This window comes from Balaenoptera borealis (genome assembly GCF_965194805.1).
Source record: "Balaenoptera borealis genome assembly, chromosome: 11".
Taxonomy (NCBI): domain Eukaryota; kingdom Metazoa; phylum Chordata; class Mammalia; order Artiodactyla; family Balaenopteridae; genus Balaenoptera; species Balaenoptera borealis.
The window spans coordinates 77,631,899-77,647,442 of NC_138868.1; the positions used below are offsets into that span (position 1 = coordinate 77,631,899).

The 15,544-nt window shown below is 32.7% G+C and overlaps 1 protein-coding gene and 1 long non-coding RNA gene across 2 annotated transcripts in view; both read left to right on the plus strand.

Annotated features, from left to right (window-relative positions):
- Nucleotides 1–15,544, plus strand: part of CNTN5 (contactin 5) — a 1,371,764-nt gene that overhangs the window by 1,049,515 nt on the left and 306,705 nt on the right. The gene's annotated exons all lie outside the window — the stretch shown is intronic.
- LOC309604959 lies at nucleotides 1,412–10,000 on the plus strand. Its single transcript, XR_014231174.1, has 2 exons — nucleotides 1,412–9,338; nucleotides 9,369–10,000. It is a non-coding gene; the product is annotated as an uncharacterized lncRNA (long non-coding RNA).

Below are 15,544 nucleotides of genomic sequence, written 5' to 3' on the forward strand. Positions count from 1 at the left end.
GGCAAATATTATGGAGGTTCCTCAAAGAAATAAAAATAGGACTACCATATAATCCAGCAATCCCACTTCTCAGAATTTACTCAAAAGAAATGAAATTAGGGTCTTGAGATTTTTACACTTCATATTCATTTCTGCATTATTTATGAAAGCCAAGATTTGTAAACAATCTAAATGTGCATTGATAAATTAATGCATAAAGAAAACGTTATATATAAATAAAATGGAATTTTATTCAGACTTAAAAAAGCAAGGAAATCCTGTTATATGGATGAACTTAGAGAACATTATGTTAAATTAAAAATCCAGTCACAAAATGACAAGTACTGCATGATAACCACTTAGATGAGGTATATAAAATAATCAAACACATAGAAGTAGAGAGTAGAATGATGGTTGCCAGGGGATATGGGGAGGGAAAATAGGGAATTGTTATTCACTATGATAAAGTTTCATCTATGCAGAATAATTAAGTTCTAGATCTGCTGTACACAACATTGCACTGATAATCCAATATGATACCTTATTGGACACTTAAAAATTTGTTAGGGAAATTGATCTCATGTTAATGTGAGGGAAGGGAGGAAGGAATTCAGTGAGTTGAAATGTACAAAAAGACAAAGTACTTGGAACAGTGTCTGGCCCATATTAAGAGCCCAATTAATATCGTCTCTTGTTCTCCAGTTATATAAGCCAAAAACCCAGTGACTAACATTGCAACTTTTTTCTCGTTGTACTCCACCTAGCATCAAGTTCTGTTATTTCTATCTCTTAAATATTTTAAATATCCATTTCTTATTTCTACTCCATTACCTTTGTCTAGACCAGAGTCATCTTTCATATAGATATCTTCATCAGCTCCTTAATTTTTCTCCCTACCTCTAATTTTACTTATTCTCAATGCATTCTATTTGCTGCAAATATAATATCCTAAGTAGAGAGTTGGTAAACTATGAACTATGACTGATCACCTTTCTTCATAAACAAAGTTTCATTGCAGCACAGCCATACCCATTCATTTATGTATTGCCATGTCTGCTTTCTCACTACAATGGCAGACTTGAGTACTTAAAACAGAGACCATCTAGTCTGCAAGCTTAAAATGTTTACTATCTCTTGCTGTAAAAAATGATTGTAGAACCCTGTCCTAAACTCACATATGAACATCACATATCTGCTTAAAATGCTTCAAAGCTTTTCAGTAACCATTAAGAAAAGTCCAAGCTCTTTAAAATTACTTTTATGGCATTTCATGCTCACTCCTGTCTATCTCTTCAGGCCTGTCACCACCAAACATACTGAATTTTTCATTTCCTTAAATATATCATTTTCTCTTATGAGGCAGCACATGCTACAAACTCTTCCTTGAAGATTTTTGCCTCTAACTGGACAACTCCTGTTCACTTTCAAGAATGAACTTAATGTTACTTGCTTAAGGAAACATTCTCCATCTCCCACCACACTGCCTTGGGTGCTCCTATCTCTGTACTTCATCAAAATCATGCCTATTGTTCTTTAAAGGCATTACCTAACTAATTGTATGAAAGCTCCATGTCTATCATGTTTATCGTTAAAACCCCCATATCTATTACAACATATCGCATAGTAGATACATCATATATAATTTTTAAATCAATGAATGAATAAACATATCATTATTCCAGACACTTCCTTCAGCTATCTGCAAACCTAGTCTTGTTGTTCCTTGGCAAAAACAGTTTAGCATGTGATTCTTCCAAGTCCTCATTTGGCTGAATTTAAGAGTCTCCTCTGATTTGGGGGCTAAGAAGCACCTGGGAAGAACTACATGTGGAAAAGAACTACATGTCTCATATACTGGCATCCAATTGCCAATATATGATACATGGACTGAGCTCAGAATTAACTGCTTTCACTGTTACATTACTTTCTTTAAAGGGAAGAAAAGTAGTAAGTTTTATAAAACAATGATAAAAATGTTGGGTTGGCCAAATAGTTCGTTCGGATTTTTCCATTACATCTTATGGAAAAACCCAAAATAACTTTTTGGCCAACCCAATATAAAGACCATGCCGGACCATAACCTCACAGAAACTACCAAGATTCTTTACCCAAACTTGATTACTTGCCTAAGATAGACATATTCTGAACTGTGACTCTTAGTTCCTAAGCAGAGGAAGGCTATGAGTCAATACATTAGTCAAAAATCAGAAAGCAGACAGATCTAAAGTTTATACATGCTCACTGTTGCTGAAAGTTTCTGAACTTTTACATAGAAAACTTCTGCGTTCAAAGATTTTGCGTATTATGTAGCTAGTAGTAATCACCTACATTAGCAGTTGAGTTTTATCCTTTTTTTTTTTTTTTTTTTGAGATACAGGATCATAAAAGAAAAAAGTACTTTAGCTCAATACCTTTTTTTTTTATGATGGCTTTTTATGTGCTTCCTTAGAGAAAAGTTATAAAACTTAGTTTTTTCAGTTTCTATCAAAGCTATACAATGTTTCCGTCTTTTCTGTGCAAGTCACAAAGGAGCCATAACTGTATATTTTCACATCAGATGTAAAATTCATATCTCACTTGTGACTTATGCAAGGAAAATAGGACGCTCCATTAGATATACCTACAGTTTGTCTATGTATGGTGATTTGCAGTTGGGGAGTTCTTTCCTTTGAAATCATTAAATCTTTTTACAGCTAAGTATTCCTTCTGCCTTGACAGATTCCACACACTACCTTATCATATGTATAAGAATGATCTTTAAAAAAATACCTTTAATGAATTCAACAATGGCTAAAGTTCATCCAACACTTTCCTTACTTTCTAGAGCTACATTTGGAGGCACTTTTTATCTTGTCACTTTGACAGCGCATAACAAAAAGCATGTGTCAGAATTTCAACGTAGCTTCACAATCTTTTACTGTTGTTAGCAGGGATATTTTTGAGCCAAATGAATAGTGCCATCCTCAGTACAATATTAGTAAGAAAAAGCTCCTTTACCTTATTTAAGTTGCATTGCTTATTCTACATGAAAATAAAACGTATAGTTGAACAGATATAATTTCAACAGTCTAAAATAAGGAAAAATATAACTGTCTCTGCCTTACCATCAAAGCTGACATTTCGACTCATTTTCTTAGTGTAGCTAAAATCAGTCCTCTTTTTAAGCAAAAACCCCATTTCAGGTTATTATTGAAAAGAAATTTTCTTTGAATAATATTATAATATTAAGTAGATTCAAATTTTACCATATTCTCAGATATTTTAAAAATCCTATGTACCTACAAAGAAAAATGAATGAATCATCCTTGATTATAAAGAAGTCATTTGAAAACAGCAAAAATTATTTCCCCTAAGGTGTCATGAACAACATAAATAAATATGAGCTGTCCAAAATACCTGTAAAAAGTTAGAACTGCTACTAGGCTCAGGATCACTATTTCATTTAATAATAGCTTGTGCATATCATTGCATACAGAAATCTTTCCAATTAAGTCTTCAGCCACTCCACCCATGCTTTCTGAAATTTTTACTTTCCAAAGCTTCTAACAACTTGAAGGCAAAAATTTTAGAATAGTAATCTTAAGAATATAAGAAAGTAAAAAAGGAAGTAAACAGCATTGACAATTTCTTGAATATATCTTTGTTTTTGAAGGGAAAACATGCACTTTTCATAAACTTACCAGCACTTTCCTGCACACATCATGCAGTGTAACATACATTACATTATGAGATGTTCCATCAACCTGACATGCTATCTTTTGCTTTTCTGTGTTTATGCACATGGATTTCACTGCCAAGGACATACTTTTGCTGCCTGGATAAATTTCCTAACCCTCAAAGCTCACCTCATGTTTCATCTCTTCTGGACTGCATTCCCTCACCTTCCAGTCTAATATAAACAGTCTTCTTGACTATGTTCTCTTAACACCATCTCCTTTTGTATTTCAATCATTTAGTTCATTTTTTGGCCTTTATAATTGTTAAAAATTCCCTAATGCATTCTATCAGTTATTTGATTGATCTTCACTTCTAATATAGTTCTGGCATGCAGTAAGGACTAGGAAAAATTTTATTGAAGGAGTTAATGAACACATTTGAAACTCTTGAGACTTTGACCATAATCTCTCTTAATACTGAAGTTCTCTTTATTTTTTCCTTCCTAGATCTTCTTTCTTCTTATGTCATCAAAGTGCAATTTTTTCTTCCTACTTCCAGAAGTGTTTTCTCATGTCCCCTGCAATCTCATAACCTGAAACTACTCATCACTATCCCCCAAACTGTCTGAGATTTTTCCCCTGAGAAATTGAAAGAGGTGCTGCATAGGAATTAAGATTTTGTTACAAAATAAAGTAGCTAGAATGATTCAAACAGGAGTCAGAAAGTCTATGAATATACTACTGAAAATTAAGACATTAAAAACTTAAGAAAGTAGAGAATGGCAATTTTAACTTTGGCCATTACTATTTGAGGTAGTATATTCTCAGATAAATAATTAAGGGTCAGCTATAATTCCACTTATTAAGGTTAAAACACAAACTAAGCTAGAAATGATGTAAAGATTAGAGACAGAAAAAAATATGTCATGCAAGATAAGTGTTTAGTTCAGTAATTTTGTATTTTACTGAGGAGGAAATATAGAAATCTTGATGTAAGAAAATAATATCAAGAAGGGAATATTCTTATATGAAAGAACCAAGCTTTCTTTTCAGTGGTACTGAAACTGCATTAAACTATTGATGTGTAGATTAAATAACTGGTAGTAAATGTAGAGATGAAGAAACTTAATGTAAAGTGTCAGAAATCAATTGACCTCCAAGATTTAATTGAAAACCTATATTACCATATAGGCTGGTAGGAAAATATGAATGATTTCACATAAATTCTTTTAGATATACATCTATTATTAAAAAAAAAAACAGAGCTGTACTAAAAATGCCATCACATAAGCAAATAGTGATTATAGAACCTGATGATAATAAAATGAATATAAAAAGAAAATTAGATGTTAAAGTAGGTTTATTTATCCAACACATTTTTATTTGGTAAAGGATGACAATTATGTCTGAGGAAACATGAGTGAGAAATAAAAATATCAGACGCTTTTGATCTATACATTTTAATATAACATATCTTTAATATAAAAGAATTCTTAAGAACCCTGCAACAAACTTAAGAATCAAAACAGTACCAAGAGTAACAATAATCTTGAAGTCATTGTGTGGTCTTCACCAATCCCACCTGCCTTTCCCCATGAGGAACCAACAGCCTGTTTATCATCCTTGTGATTTGCTTTAACAAAATTGTCTTATGACATGTGGATATATATCAAAATATTCTTTATCTTTTCTTCATTTTAAAATATTCCTAAATTCATATTATAATATATGTAATCATTCATGACTTCCTTTTGTTTCCACAACCTTTGTTGAGGGTATTTGTAGTTTATTTACTTTGTCTAATAAATAGAAAACTAATGTGTATCATTCCAGCTTTCTGCCAGGAAGCGTTTACCGCAAACTGACCTAGGGAGGAAGAACCCAAGAAGAGCACAACAGTCTCAGTGAGCTGAAAAGACAGAGAAAGGGTAGCAGAGAGGCTGAGGTGACTGAAATATATAAGGCAGAATAACAGAAAGGGAAAGCAACACAGAGGATGATTTGTTCAAATCTACATTGGGATATCATTGAGTACTTGACCAAATAATAAGCAGTGTATGTATAGAGTGAGACTTCACACCCTAAGAAAAACTACTGGAGAAGAAATACCACCAGGAAGCTGAAAAAATATTGGATATTGCACAGAATCAAAAGAAAGGAAAACCCCAACCAATCAGAGTGAAAAATTTTATGAACAAATGGTTAATTCACCAGAGAACCTAAAAAAGACCAGACCTTAGGACAAGGGTTAACCTAGTCCTAAAATAAAGACTACTTTGAACACATCCTAACAAAGATTACAAACACTCCTCAGAAGGATTAAGCTGAGCTACAAGTAAATTTGCATGTCAGAACAAAATCTACCAATTGTTAAGGGACAAACTAAAAAAATCAGGTACCTGACAATGTATAGGATATAACAAATATTGCTAGAATTATGAAGAAGCAAAAAAATGAACTATAAACAGGAGAAAATCAGTCAAAAAACACACAGAAATATCTGTGTTTTATTTAAAACAGCTCTTACAAATATATTAATGACTAAATTTAAAAATTTACTTGTTTGGCTTAATATCAGGTTAGACACTGCAGAAGAATAGATGAATGAACTTGAAGATAGAGCAATAGAAACTATATAAAATATATAGAGAAAAATATTGAATTATGCCTAAGAAATCTATGGAACAATCATTAAGTTATCTAATATATATGGAAGTTTAGTCCCAGAAGATAGGGATAGGCATAAAAATATTTGAAGATTATGGTCAAAAGTTATCACATTATTGAAAAACATAACTCCACAGATCTCCAAAGCTCAATGAAATGCAAGCAGTATAAGGCACACCATAATCTAATTGCTAAAAGAAAAAATTTAAAGATAGTCTACCCAGAATTATTTTTCCAGTGAAAATATTCTTCAAACATGAAAGCAAAATAAAACCATGGTCAAGCAAAAACAAAACAAAACAAACAAAAACACAAATCCTGAATAATTTGTTGTAGTAGACAGCATTATAATAAATGCTAAAGAATGTTTTTTAGGCTGAAGGAAACCTAATATTATTTGGAAACTCCAATCCCCACAAATGAATGAAAAGCTAGAAATCACTTTTTTCTTTTTTAATGTGTGTAAATAGAAAATGTATTTGCTCTTTTTAATTTCTAAAATTTCTAATTTCTACTTTTTTCTCTAAAGTAAAAATAATAGCAATGTGGTGGAGGATTTATAAAGTATGTAGAAATAATGTATATGATAAAAATGGCACAAAATATGGGAAGGGAGACAAGTGAGCATAATATTGTCAGATACATATTCCAAGCTTTAGAACAACAATACATACATAAAAAGAACAAAGGGCTATAGCTAATGAATCAATAGAGGGCCTTAATGAAATACTAAAAAAAAAAAAAAAGTAATTAAAGGAAAATAAGGCAAAGAAAGAGGTCAAAAAAGGAACAAAAAACTGATGGAGTAGAAAGAAAACCAGACTTAAAACCCAACCATAGATAATTGTATTAAATGTAAATTCACTAAAACACACCAAAGGTGGACATTGTCAAACTGGATGAAAAAGCAAGACCCTATTATACCATAATATACTATCTGCAAGAATCCCATTTTAAATGTGTGTGTATATTTATCTATCTATCTATCTATCATTTATCAAGAATATATATGTTGAAAGCAAGAGGATAAAAAAGATATAAACATTATTCATAAGAAAGTTAAAGTTACTATCTTAATATCAGGTAGTATATTTAGCACAAGGATTGTTACCTAATATGAAGATAGGCTCTTCATAATAATAAAAAGATTAATTTCTCAAGATGATATTAGAAATCTAAAATGTATATGCACCTAATAACAAAGCTTTAAAATATATGAAGGAAAATTTGATATTAAAGAAGAAATTGACAAACCCCCAATTATAATTGGAAATTTTAACACTCTTCTCCAGTAACTTATAAATTACAAGAATACCAGGATGGAAAATCAATAAAGTAACATTCTTCTCCAGTAATTTATCAATTACAAGAACAAAAAGACAGAAAATCAGTAAAGTACAGAAGACTTGAATACAATTATTAGCCAACTTGACATAATTTATATTTAAAGAACACTACAGCCACTAACTACAGAACACACTTAAAAAATCTACTCATGGAACATTCACAAAGATTAACTATATGGTAGACCATAAGAGAAGTATCACTCCTTATTACAGGACTGAAAATTTAGAAGGTATATTCTTTTTTTAAAAAATTTTATTGGAATATAATTGATTTATAATTTTGTGTTAGTTTCAGGTGTACTGCAAAGTGAATCAGTTATACGTTTACATATATACACTCTATTTAGATTCTTTTCCCCTATAGGCCATTACAGAGTATTGAGTAGAGTTCCCTGTGCTATACAGTAAGTTCTTATTAGTTATCTACTTTATATATAGTAGTGTGTTTATGTCAGCCCCAGTCTCCCAATTTATCCTTCCCCCGCTTATCCTGTGGTAACCATAAGTTTGTTTTCTACATATGTGACTCTACTTCTGTTTTGTAAATAAGTTCATTTGCACCCTTTTTTTTTTTAGATTCCACATATAAGTGATATCATGTCATACTGAGTGAAGTAAATCAGACACAAAAAGACAAATATCATGTGATATTGTGTATATGTGGAATCTTTAGCTGAAACAAAATTAAACTGTACATCAATAACAAAAGGATACTTGAAAAGTCACCAAAATATTTGGAAATTCAAAAGAACACAACTAAATAACCAAATTGTCAAAGAAGAAACCACGGGGGAAATTAGAAAATATTTTGAACTGAATAATAATGAAAACACAGTGTGTGATATAGTTAATGTAATGCTTAAGTGTAAATTTATATATTTAAAAAAGGGAAAATTTGAAAAGCAATGGTCTAAACTTCCACCTTAAACAATTAGAAATGTCAATCAATTTAAAATCAAAGTTAATACAAGGAAAGAAAGATTAAATAGCAGAAATCCATGAAATTGAATATGGACAGACAATGGGAAAAAATGAAATACAAAGCTGTTCTTATAGAAAATGTCAATACAATTGATAAACATAAAAAAGAGGAGATAAAATTCAAATTATCAATATCAAGTAGGAAAGAGGAAACATCACTATATCTCTAAAATATTAAATGACAGGAAGGGAATGTTTAACATTTAATTTTACAATTAAACTAAATAAACTCCTTAAAAGACATAGTTTGCATAATTGGCACAAAAAGAAATAGAAAAATCCGAATTATCCCATATCTATTAATGAAATTGAATTTGTAATTTAAAACCTCCTCACTGCAAAAACTTTAGAATAGGATAGCTTCACTGATGTATTTTGTCAGGCACATAAGGAAGAAATGATACCACATGGCCAAGCGAGGTTTACCTCAGGAATACAGAAATGGTTTAACTTTTAAGAATCAATTAATGTAGGCTTCTTTGGTGGTGCAGTGATAAAGAATCCGCCTGCCAATGTAGGGGACATGGGTTCGAGCCCTGGTCTGGGAAGATCCCACATGCCGTGGAGCAACTAAGTCCGTGTGCCACAACTAACTGAGCCTGTACTCTAGAGCCCGTGAGCCACAACTACTGAAGCCCGCACACCTAGAGCCCATTCTCCGCAACAAGAGAAGCCACTACAATGAGAAACCCGCGAACCACAATGACGAGTAGCCCCTGCTTACCACAACTAGAGAAAGCCCGCACGCAGCAACGAAGACCCAATGCAGCCATAAATAAATAAATAAATAAAAATTTTTAAAAATCAATTAATGCAACTTGTCACATGAATAAAATAAAAGAGGATAATCTTACATTCATGTTTGTTAGTGCAGAAAAAGCATATGACAAAATTCAACATACTTAATGAAACACTTAACAATGTAGGATTAGAGGGAAGCTTCCTCAGCCAGAAAAAGGGTATCTACAAAAAATATATATATATATTCAACATCATACTAAATGGTAAAAACTAAAATGTCCTCCTTTCTTTTTTTCTCTTTCTTTTTTTTCTCTAACTAGTTATGTTCAACATTCAATGGGGATGGATCCTAGATAGCAAAATAAGCCATAAAAATAAATAAAATGTCTTAGAGACAGGAAAGGAAGAAGTAAAACAGTCTCTGCAGATGCTGTAGATATGTATGTGTACTATATTGAGAATCTACCAAAAATTACTAAAGTTAATATTTAGGGATAAACTATACAAAATATACACACGACTTGTACACTGAGAAATCACATAATATTGCTGAGAGAAATGAAAGAATATCTAAATAACTGAGGAGATATACCATGTTTATGGATTACAACACTCGGTAGTGTTCAGATGTCAATCTCCCCAAATTCACATATGAATTCAACATAATTCAGTCAAAATCCCAGGAAACAAATTAGCAAGCTCCTTTTAAAATTTACATTACAATTCAAAGAATATAGAATAGCCACAACAATTTGGTAAAAAAAGAATGAACATAAAAGACTTAACACACTTGATTTCAAGATTTTCTCTAAAAGCAGTAGTAATCAGGAAAGTGAGGAACTGGCATAAGACAGGTTTACAGATTAAGGGAACAGAAGAGAGTCCATAAATAGACCCACACATATAAGATTAGTTTGTCACAAAAATGCCAAGTAATTCAATGGGGAAAGAGTACTATTTTGAGCAAATAGTACTGCAACATGTGGATATTCATACTGAATAAAATTTAAAAGTTTGACAATACCAAGTATTTTTCAAAGATGTAAAACAGCTGGAAATTTTACACATTTCTGGTGGAAGTATAAAATTATATAGTTATTATGGCAAATAGTCTGGCAGTTTTTTATACAGTTAAACATTAACCTTATCATATAACCTAGAAATTCTACTCCTAGTTACTTACCCAAGAGACATAAAAATATGTCCACCAAAAACTTGTACATGAATGTACAAAGCGTTTTTATTCATAATCGTTTAAAATGGAAAACAACCCAAATGTCCAATAGTCAAGACTGGGTAAACAAATTGTGGCTTATCCATGTATTAAAATACTACTCAACCATTAAAAGAAATGACCTATTGATCCACACAACAACATAGATTAATCTCACAAATCTTATGTTGAGAGAAAAAGCCAGACTAAAAATGGTACAGACTGTATGATTCAAGTTACATTACAGACTAAAAAAGACAAAGTAATCTTAAATTATGGAAGTCAGATAATTGATCACCTGGGACAAAGGTGAGGGTGATAGGGAAGGGGCATGAGGAAACTTCTGGGGGGTGAAAGAAATATTCTATATCCTGATTAACCTAATTAAGGCGATGGTTGAATAGGCATGTACATTTGTCAAGACTCTTCAAACTGTACCCTTAAATAGATTTATTTTATTTTTGGTAAATTATATCTTAAAAAAGGTTTATTTGTAAATACCACTATAAAACTAGTGTACATTATTCTTTGTGGACATGTGCAAGAGTTTCTCTGGGGATTGTAATTAGTAATTCCATTCCATCTCATTAGTGATCTTCCAGATCATAGAATATGTAATTATTCTCACGTGTAAGTTGATTCCAATAGTTTTCCAAAGCTGTTGTACAAATATAAAACCCTACCATGTGTATAAGACTTCTTATTGATTGACATCCATGTCTACAATTATCAGGTTTTTCAAAGTACTACATTTTGCAAATCTGTTAGGCATGAAATAAAATTTCATTGTAATCTAAATTTTCATTTTCCTGATTATTAATGAGATTCAATGTGCTGTCATATGTTTCATGATAATTTATGTTTTTTTCTTTTGTCTTTTTCTCATTTTTATGAGTTGTTTTCTTATGCATTTGTAAGAGTTCTTTATTCAATCTGTAGGCTTTGTCAGTTATTTGTTTGGCAAGTAACTCCTCCCCAGGTGTGTTCTTTTAATAAAAAGAAATTGTTAATATTAATGCAGTCAAATGTATCAATATTTTTATGGGTAGCAATGTTTTATATGTTGCTTTAAAAGTTAATTCCTCCCTACAACAAAGACATAAAAGCATTTTATATGTACCTATTTCTGCAAGAGTTACCATTGACATTAACATCTATCCAGCAGACCCAGGAAAAGTGAAAATGGGGGATCATGTGGAAAATTCATTCCTGGATCACATTTGGTACATTGTTCTTTCCGTATTCTATTGACCAGACCTCAATCCCATGCCCCTACCTAAGGGATGCTGGAAAAATGAGGTGTAATTATGTGTCCAGGGAAAAGGGAAAATGTGGTTTTTGAACACTTAGTTAATCTATTCTTCTAAGGAATATTTTGGTTCTTCAAACACATTGAATGCACTCGTTCCTTTTCCCAAGGGAGACAAACCAAATCTCATCTGGCCTCTGCATCCACTCAAGTCCAAGATTTCCAGATCTCCATCAGGTCTAGATATGGATCATCTTGATTCTGTTACATAGGTACTTAAAAGAGAAGTTCATTATCCACAGAAAAAATATTCCACACAGAAAAGAGGAGAACAGGAGCCCCAAACTACTCACTGGTCCATCACAAATATGAAATTCTCCTGTAAGATCATTCATTGTAAAGCTTTTCTCTCTTGTGTGTGTGGGAAGAATGAGAGAGTTCTTTGTTTTTTTTTTTTTTTTTAATCAGTCATCAAGTTTATACACATCATCGTCTACATGTCAATCCCAATCTCGAATTCAGCACACCACCATCCCCACCCCACTGCGGTTTTCCCCCCCTTGGTGTCCATATGTTTGTTCTCTACATCTATGTCTCAACTTCTGCCCTGCAAAATGGTTCATCTGTACCATTTTTCTAGGTTCCACATACATGCGTTAATATACGATATTTGTTTTTCTCTTTCTGACTTACTTCACTCTGTATGACAGTCTCTAGATCCATCCACGTCTCTACAAATGACCCAATTTCGTTCCTTTTTATGGCTGAGTAATATTCCACTGTATATATGTACCACTTCTTCTTTATCCATTCGTCTGTCGATGGGCATTTAGGTTGCTTCCATGACCTGGCTATTGTAAATAGTGCTGCAATGAACATTGTGGTGCATGTGTCTTTTTGAATTACGTTTTTCTCTGGGTATATGCCCAGTAGTGGGATTGCTGGATCATATGGTAATTCTATTTTTTAGTTTTTTAAGGAACCTCCATATTGTTCTCCATAGTGGCTGTATCAATTTACATTCCCACCAACAGTGCAAGAGGGTTCCCTTTTCTCCACACCCTCTCCAGCATTTTTGGTTTGTAGATTTTCTGATGATGCCCATTCTAACTGGTGTGAGGTGATACCTCATTGTAGCTTTGATTTGCATTTCTCTAATAACTAGTGATGTTGAGCATCTTTTCATGTGCTTCTTGTCCGTCTATATGTCTTCTTTGGAGAAATGTCTATTTAGGTCTTCTGCCCATTTTTGGATTGGGTTGTTTGTTTCTTTAATATTGAGCTGCATAAGCTGTTTATATATTTTGGATATTAATCCTTTGTCCGTTGATTCGTTTGCAAATATTCTCTCCCATTCTGAGGGCTGTCTTGTTTATGGTTTCCTTTGCTGTGCAAAAGCTTTGAAGTTTCATTAGGTCCCATTTGTTTATTTTTGTTTTTATTTCCATTACTCTAGGAGGTGGATCAAAAAAGATCTTGCTGTGATTTATGTCAAAGAGTGTTCTTCCGATGTTTTCCTCTAAGAGTTTTATAGTGTCCGGTCTTACATTTAGGTCTCAAATCCATTTTGAGTTTATTTTTGTGTATGGTGTTAGGGAGTATTCTAATTTCATTCTTTTACATGTAGCTGTCCAGTTTTCCCAGCACCACTTATTGAAGAGACTGTCTTTTCTCTATTGTATATCTTTGCCTCCTTTGTCATAGATTAGTTGACCATAGGTGTGTGGGTTTATCTCTGGGCTTTCTATCTTGTTCCATTGATCTATGTTTCTGTTTTTGTGCCAGTACCATATTGTCTTGATTACTGTAGCTTTGTAGTATAGTCTGAAGTCAGGGAGTCTGATTCCTCCAGCTCCGTTTTTTTTCCCTCAAGACTGCTTTGGGTATTCGGGGTCTTTTGTGTCTCCATACAAATTTTAAGATGATTTGTTCTAGTTCCGTAAAAAATGCCATTGGTAATTTGATAGGGATTGTATTGAATCTGTAGATGGCTTTGGGTAGTATAGTCATTTTCACAATATTGATTCTTCCAATCCAAGAACATGATATATCTCTCCATCTGTTGGTATCATCTTTAATTTCTTTCATCAGTGTCTTATAGTTTTCTGCATACAGGTCTTTTGTCTCCCTAGGTAGGTTTATTCCTAGGTATATTATTCTTTTTGTTGCAATGGTAAATGGGAGTGTTTCCTTAATTTCTCTTTCAGATTTTTCATCATTAGTGTATAGGAATGCAAGAGATTTCTGTGCATTAATTTTGTATCCTGCAACTTTACCAAATTCATTGATCAGCTCTGGTAGTTTTCTGGTGGCATTTATGGTTTCTCTATGTATAGTATCATGTCATCTGCAAACGGTGACAATTTTACTTCTTCTTTTCCAATTTGTATTCCTTTTATTTCTTTTTCTTCTCTGACTGCTCTCGCTAGGACTTCCAATACTATGTTGAATAATAGTGGCGAGAGTGGACATCCTTGTTGTGTTCCTGATCTTAGAGGAAATGCTTTCAGTTTTTCACCATTGACAATGATGTTTGCTGTGGGTTTGTCGTATATGGCCTTTATTATGTTGAGGTAGTTTCCCTCTATGCCCACTTTCTGCAGAGTTTTTATCATAAATGGGTGTTGAATTTTGTTAAAAGCTTTTTCTGCATCTATTGAGATGATCATATGGTTTTTATTCTTCATTTTGTTAATATGGTGTATCACATTGATTGATTTGCGTATATTGAAGAATCCTTGCATCCCTGGGATAAATCTCACTTGATCATGGTGTATGATGCGTTTAATGTGTTGTTGGATTCTCTTTGCTAGTATTTTGTTGAGGATTTTTGCATCTATATTCATCAGTGATGTTGGTCTGTAATTTTCTTTTTTTGTAGTATCTTTGTCTGGTTTTGGTATCACGGTGATGGTGGCCTCATAGAATGAGTTTGGGAGTGTTCCTTCCTCTGCAATTTTTTGGAAGAGTTTGAGAAGGATGGGCGTTAGCTCTTCTCTAAATGTTTGATAGAATTCACCTGTGAAGCCATCTGGTCCTGGACTTTTGTTTGTTGGAAGATTTTTAATCACAGTTTCAATTTCATTACTTGTTATTGGTCTGTTCATATTTTCTGCTTCTTCCTGCTTCAATCTTGGAAGGTAATACCTTCCTAAGAATTTGTCCATTTTTTCCAGGTTGTTGATTTTATTAGCATAGAGTTGCTTCTAGTAGTCTCTTAGGATGCTTTGTATTTCTGTGGTGTCTGTTTTAACTTCTCCTTTTTCATTTCTGATTTTATTGATTTGAGTCCTCTCCCTCTTTTTCTTGATGAGTCTGGCTAATGGCTTATCAATTTTGTTTATCTTCGCAAAGAACCAGCTTTTAGTTTTATTGATCTTTGCTATTGTTTTCTTTGTTTCTATTTCATTTATTTCCACTCTGATCTTTAAGATTTCTTTCCTTCTGCTAACTTTGGGTTTTGTTTGTTCTTCTTTCTCTAGTTCCTTTAGGTGTAAGGTTAGATTGTTTACTTGAGATTTTTCTTGTTTCTTGAGATAGGCTTGTATAGCTATAAACTTTCCTCTTAGAACTGCTTTTGCTGCATCTCATAGGTTTTGGATCATTGTGTTTTCATTGTCATTTGTCTCTAGGTATTTTTTGATTTCCTCTTTGATTTCTTCAGTGATCTTTTGGTTATTTAGTAACGTATTGTTTAGCCTCCATGTGTTTT